Below are 6,358 nucleotides of genomic sequence, written 5' to 3'. Positions count from 1 at the left end.
TATATATATGTATAAGCCTTTGTGTTAGATGGACCATAAATTGCTTAAATTAATTCTTTTTATCCACTGTAGAAAGAATCAATTTTTTTGTTGTAGCTGATATATACAGAATAAAATTGTGTATTATAATCATTCATTAAATAAATAAATAACTTTGATTAAATCCAACCAACCATCATACATAAACTTGGTATTATGTTAATATTTGCTTTTCCTCATTACAGTATTAGCAGTGAAAAAAATTTCTGGCAACACTTCAATGTCCTGTAATTCATAAGCTAGGAAAATGACTGCCAGGATAATGACAAATTCGCCATTTTATAGCATATAACTTGACTTTAATTTAATATTTTAGCCTAAGACGTTTACATTCTGCAGAAAACAACAGGATTTCTTAAAATAACTCATATAAATCTATGTTGTTTATGTTATTAATGATTTCAAGAAGCCAGTAAAATGACAACACAAAAACCTACTCATCTTGAAAAATTTTTTGAAATAGATTTTGAACCAGAAAATTGGTTCTTTATTCATACAACAAGACATGTCCATATAGGAGGGTATCAAATCTATATATTAACATAAGATATTGATTGCTGGCTCTACCTATTTTGGTTATAAACCACTAAATAAAAGCAGCCAGGAAAATGACAGATTTTCTTGGGACAAACAAACTATTGACAAAAAAAAATTATTTTAAACGAAGTTTTTGTAAATAATACCCTCTGCGTATATTCTAGAAATGCTTACACCGGTTGAGATAAAAAAAATTAGATATTGAAAAATTTATGGGAAGTTTTGAAGCTAGTTATTATTGGAAACATTGCTTGAGACATGGCAGGAAAATGACATTTTGAAGTTCAATTAAATTTTTTAACTATACAAAACAGTCAATGCTAGTGCAAAGTCATTTCAAATTGCTAACAGCAATGCAATTTATTATTTTTTTTAAAAAAAAGTTCTTTTAGTATTATAGTATTAGATCTTGGAGCAAGGGACAATGAATTATCATATTTCGTGAGAATCACCCATATATATATTAGTATACAGAAGAGAATGAATTGGGAGATAAAATGCCTTTATTGTACAGAAAGAGAATGCTTAGATCTAAGAATATAGAATATAATGTTTATATGCAATAATATAGAGGAGAATGGATGGTATTATAAAAGATCTTATTTTTTAAAAAGAAATGTTCTGTTTATTTGTTAACAAACTCAGTGCTGCGCAGATCACTAAAATCTCCTCCTGATTACGAAAATATTTACCATCTTCAAGATATTTCTGATAAAAAATATTTAATCATTTGTCATACTACCATAACTTTACAGCTACGGAAAATGTAATTTATTTTCAAACAAATATATAGATTAAAAGAAATTGGAAAAAAATACACAAATCAATTTGAAAAACTAAATTAAAACTAAGTAAAGTCTTAAACGTTACAAAAATAATATTTTAAAATTTGTACTAGAGAAATTTAATATTCGAAAAGATTTTCAAAAATTACTTTGCAAATATCTGAAGTTATTCTCACAGTGTAAATAACTGATTTAATGCTGTTGTTTAGCCATTATCATCTCATAATATATTACACCTAGTTATAAAATGTGACGTCTTATTTAGCACGAATTTCAGTAAAGATTTAGATGTAATATATAATGTAGTAAAGTTGTCATAGTAGTTTAACGTATTAAAAAATAATATTCGTAAAGAAATTCTTAAACACAATTAAAATATTTTCCTTTGTCAATTGTAAAAACACAAACCTTGAAGGAGGTAAATATGCCTAAACTAAAACTGGAGAATAAAAATGAAAAGAGTAAAAATTGTTAAATTTAAAAAACTTATGAAATAATTGTTCAATTGTAAATTAATGTAAATATTCACGAAATTTATTAATTTTGAAACATTATTAATGCAGAAATAATTGATAAAATTATTTTTAAAAAACTTACTTCTGATGCATCACAGCATCAACTTTACTAGTTTGGAAAATGAACTCGACTACGTATTTTTATTCCAGATTTCAACTTTAGAATCCTCCTTTGTCCTTGTATGTAAAAAATCCTTGTATGTATTTTTTCCTTTAACGTATTTCAAAATAAAGAGTACGCTTTAAAAGTGGATGGAACTCAGCCGTCTTTGTTTACCAGCCTTTGTCACGAATTTCATTGTTATATAATTGGCAATTTAGGCCAATCGGTAATTATTGCCGATCATTGCCGATGTCTTATAATGACCGTAATAAGGCTAGTCATGATAATACTAACTATACCTAATTATTTTCCAGTTCTTAAAACTACTACTAAGCAACAAAACCGGTTTTGTATACTTACAAAGAGTACTCTAAGAAAATAAAATAATTTCTAAGAGTATTAAATGATATAAAAATCGTTTAAAAAGATTAATTTTTCCCCTCATATCCGGACTTAAGTTTAAAAATAAAAAAAAAGAAATAGGTCACTAAATTCTCTCCATCATTACACTTATATCCGTTAGACAAAATAATGCTTACAAACAGAGAAAGGAAAGCCTCAAGGAAAGCCAAAGTTCAAGGAAGCTGTAGCATATTTTACTGAAATATTTCATATCATAAAGTAATAAATAATAAACTTATTTTTGCAGGTAACTAGTGACATTTTTATTATAATAATTATTTAATTTTTATCATAATAATTATTTATAATTTTATTATAATCTCACAATGTTTCATTTATAAGATAAAAGTTTTTGAATTATAAAAAGTAACGTTCACAAAATTTTTAGTTTATTAAATTTCTTTTGATTTTAATAATTTACATTAATTAATTATAAGTATCATTTAATTTTCTTTATAAATATCAGATTTAGTATGAAAAAGTAATGTAGGCAAAGTTTAACACTTTTAATGATAACAATTGGTCACAATAGAAGATAATTTTATTAAGAAGTTAAAAATAAAATTACAATACGAATCTCACAATTAATATATCAAAAAGTAACATTTACGTCTTATCGATACGATTATCGTCCCACAAACCTTTGAAATTTCTTTTCACGTCTTGGCAACAAAAATTAGAAACAAACTGAGCTGTAAGTTGGGCATAAATGAAAAGGTTAAAAACGCACAGTTGTTGTGTGTAAACGATCGAACTCAACTTTTGTTCCATTTACGCTTATAAATTTACTCAGGTAACATAATAATTTTGAGCAAGATTTTAGCTTAAATAACACAGGAGAGAGAGATGTATTTTCTCAACAGATATCAACGAGAAATACGTTTCTCATTGATTCAAGATGACTTTTTTTAAACTACCTTTATTTCATTTTTTGGCTTTTTTTTTGTATTTTCGTACCTTTTGGTTTAGTTTTTTTTAAATCAATGATGTAAAAAATTTGAAACACATTTTCACCAAAAATGATGAGAACTACCTTAGAGTGAAACACAACAGATAACTTTTGGTTCTTGTTGTTTCACTGCACCAAACACAAAAGTAGTTCTTGGTGCACGAATAATGTTGTTTTACACAACTTGGCGTAAAATATTTATCACCATTTTTAGTATTCGATAAAACAAAAATTTATAATTACAGTAAGATGTAATACGCATAAGATTCATCAAAATTATTTCTACAATCTATAATGATAAAATTAAGAGTTTGTGTCTGACTGTCTCTTTTATAACTCCAGAATATTTTGGGGCAAATTCGAACATTGCTACTGAGGACTAAATTAGAACAGTGGGTGAAAATGACAATTTTAGCCCCTGATTCCAAAAATTTGATCTATCCAGATGATCAAAAATTTTAATTAAATTGTTCAGAAGAAAAATTAAAAGAAAAATATGCCGAAATAAAAAAAGCCTTAATTTTAAAAATTGGGACATTTTTAATTTTTTTTTCAATTTTTTTGGAAAAAACTGAGTAATATTTACAATTTTTGAAAATATTTAGTGATTTTAAATTAAGTATGCATGTAAAGCAACTAAAAATCATTTGTTCTTCTTTTGTTCAAAGCAAATTATCCTAAAGGTACTTTGATCCTTTAAGATTAATGGCTATTACCTAAAATATGCTTGCCTGATATTTCCGTCTCTGTTTTATTACTAAGGGGTTTTGTCTTATAAACGCTTGCCCATTATTCCCTACACTAATGTATTCTTTTTTTTCTTCTTTTTTTTGTTAAGGACAATCATCCGATACCTTTAAGCATGGTGTTCTTTGAGGTTAAAGGTCGTTATCTGTAACACACTTTCGAATGTAATGAAACTATTAATTGTTCTGAGAGATAATTTAAAATTACTATAAAGTATCTTCAATATACAGCTATAGTAATACATTAACAGTGAATTTTAAATAAAAAAAAATTAAAATAATTTTTGGATAAGGAGCACTTTATTCACGTTAAAATACTGAAAAAGAAATTTTAGAAAAATAAAAAAGTAATTATAAAAAATTGTTATCACTGGTTACCCATTGGCAAAATGGTTGTTGTCTAATTTTTTTTTAAATTTCTTTTTTTTTTACATTCTACCGTATAAAGGAACATAGTAGCTGAGAATACTCTCATAAGCGCCACAACATTTCAAGTAATGCCTTGCAAAAATTTCATCTACTGATGTTTGTTCTCGTGTCGTCCAATGTGCTGAATTAGTTTTCAATTCCAACCAATATACGTTTCTTAGGACATCAGAAAACTCTCTTTCATCTACAGTATTCATATTTATCAGTATTCAAAACAACTGTAACCTTTGGGACCGTGTCAATCAGTTTGGGACCATATTTATTTGGGATATTCGCCTGAATTAGTATTGAAAACTATCCAGTTTGAACTGCAGGTTAGAATTTCTGATTCTTAATTAAAACATTAAAAACAAAAAAATATCGTTCAAATGATGAAATTCTCTTTTATTCATAACTCAAGAAGTATGGGATCTCTCTGGTCCCATATCTCAAAAATAAACTCACCAACTTAATGCGTAACAAAACTAAAAGTGAAAAAAAGAATTCTAAAATAATCATCAAACAGCAGCTCTCGTCATAGCAACGCATGCAATGACGATGCTTGCGCACTGTTTATTATTACTCTTGAACGCAATTGAAAAGTGTGATGACGTCCAAATAACGTGTGCACGTCATCAAACCTAAAACAGCACCCATTTTGCCAATGGGCAAAATGAAATTTTCTCATGAGTTTAGAGCTAGCGCATTTACGTAAATAAAATCGCAGACAATTTTAAAGATAGCGTCAGGAATGTCTATGAGCGTATAGCTCTCATTAATCAAAAACGTTTGTTTCAGGTTTTTAGATATTTAATTATTTTTCTTCCTTATGTCAGATAAACTCAGTAATCAACGTGAGAGCAGCGGTGGCTCACATGATAGAGCGCTCGCATTTAGGTTTGATCTCAGCGTTGGCTGGTCGATTCGAATTCTGCTCTCGGCTCAGAATAAATAATAAATAAATCAGTAATAAATAAGCAAATAAATAAATAATAAATAATAAGATTATCGTTCATACAAGTGTGGATTTTAAAATTTTGGCAATGTTGGCATATAACGAATATTGACAATTGCATAGTGCAAACAGAAACACTCGATGGCGATAAAAAAAATTTATTGAAAATGAAATATTACATACTTTCAGAAGAGAAAATAATGGATGTAAACTTACCTTTTTAAGATATTCAGAAGAAGACAGGTGCATATTACTTCCTTTTTAGAGACATTCTCGAAAACAACTTATCAGAAAAATTTTCCTGAGACTACTGAGAGTGTAGTTATAGTGCAGATAACAGTTAAAGGGTTTTCTTTTCTTTCACAGTTACTACGACCATGTCATTGTTTTCAAAAATTAGTGGCACGCTTGTGTTGTATCGTTCATTACAGATGAAATTATCTTTCCCAAAAACGTTGAAAAGACTCGTAAAATTACTGGACTCGCTTGGTTGAAGTAGAAGAAAGAAAAAACTCCCAAAAATAAGTTCGGCGCCAAAATAGGAACAGTCGTAAAACAGCAATTTTGCTCACTAAGTATATATCACAATGTTATTTAAACTGGAGTAATATGTAATTACATATTGTGAGAACATCATTCAAACATTTATCGGACACTACAATCAGTGGTTTAACAAAGGGGAAAAGATAAGTAGCTAAATAAATTAAGAAAAATAATTTTGTTTTCTTTTAAAGAAAAAAAAATAAAGAACATAATTTATTTTTCGAAATTAAACTGCTTCGTTTCTTTTCCAGGGCAATTATGACCTGTGTATTCGTCTATAGTAATGAAAAGCAAATTTGCATTTTAAAAATAAGTTAAAATTTACTAAAAAAGCGAAACACTGTCATTGTGCAGAAAATCAATATAATGGGTTACC

At 27.7% G+C, this 6,358-nt stretch overlaps 1 protein-coding gene across 2 annotated transcripts in view; it reads right to left on the bottom strand.

The window, feature by feature from the left end:
• LOC107437193 (SEC14-like protein 2) overlaps positions 1 to 5,933 on the bottom strand; it is a 37,801-nt gene extending 31,868 nt beyond the window's left edge. The window contains exon 1 of one of the 2 annotated variants that reach the window (XM_016049110.4): positions 5,656 to 5,933. The gene's annotated coding sequence lies outside the window, so the exon portion shown is untranslated. Of the gene's footprint in view, positions 1 to 1,958; positions 2,041 to 5,655 lie in introns of those variants that run through there. The other variant, XM_016049109.4, reaches the window with a different exon arrangement.
• Positions 5,934 to 6,358: the final 425 nt, after the last annotated feature.

Source organism: Parasteatoda tepidariorum, chromosome 4, assembly GCF_043381705.1.
Source record: "Parasteatoda tepidariorum isolate YZ-2023 chromosome 4, CAS_Ptep_4.0, whole genome shotgun sequence".
NCBI lineage: Eukaryota > Metazoa > Arthropoda > Arachnida > Araneae > Theridiidae > Parasteatoda > Parasteatoda tepidariorum.
This window is presented reverse-complemented; position numbering and strand designations above follow the sequence as displayed.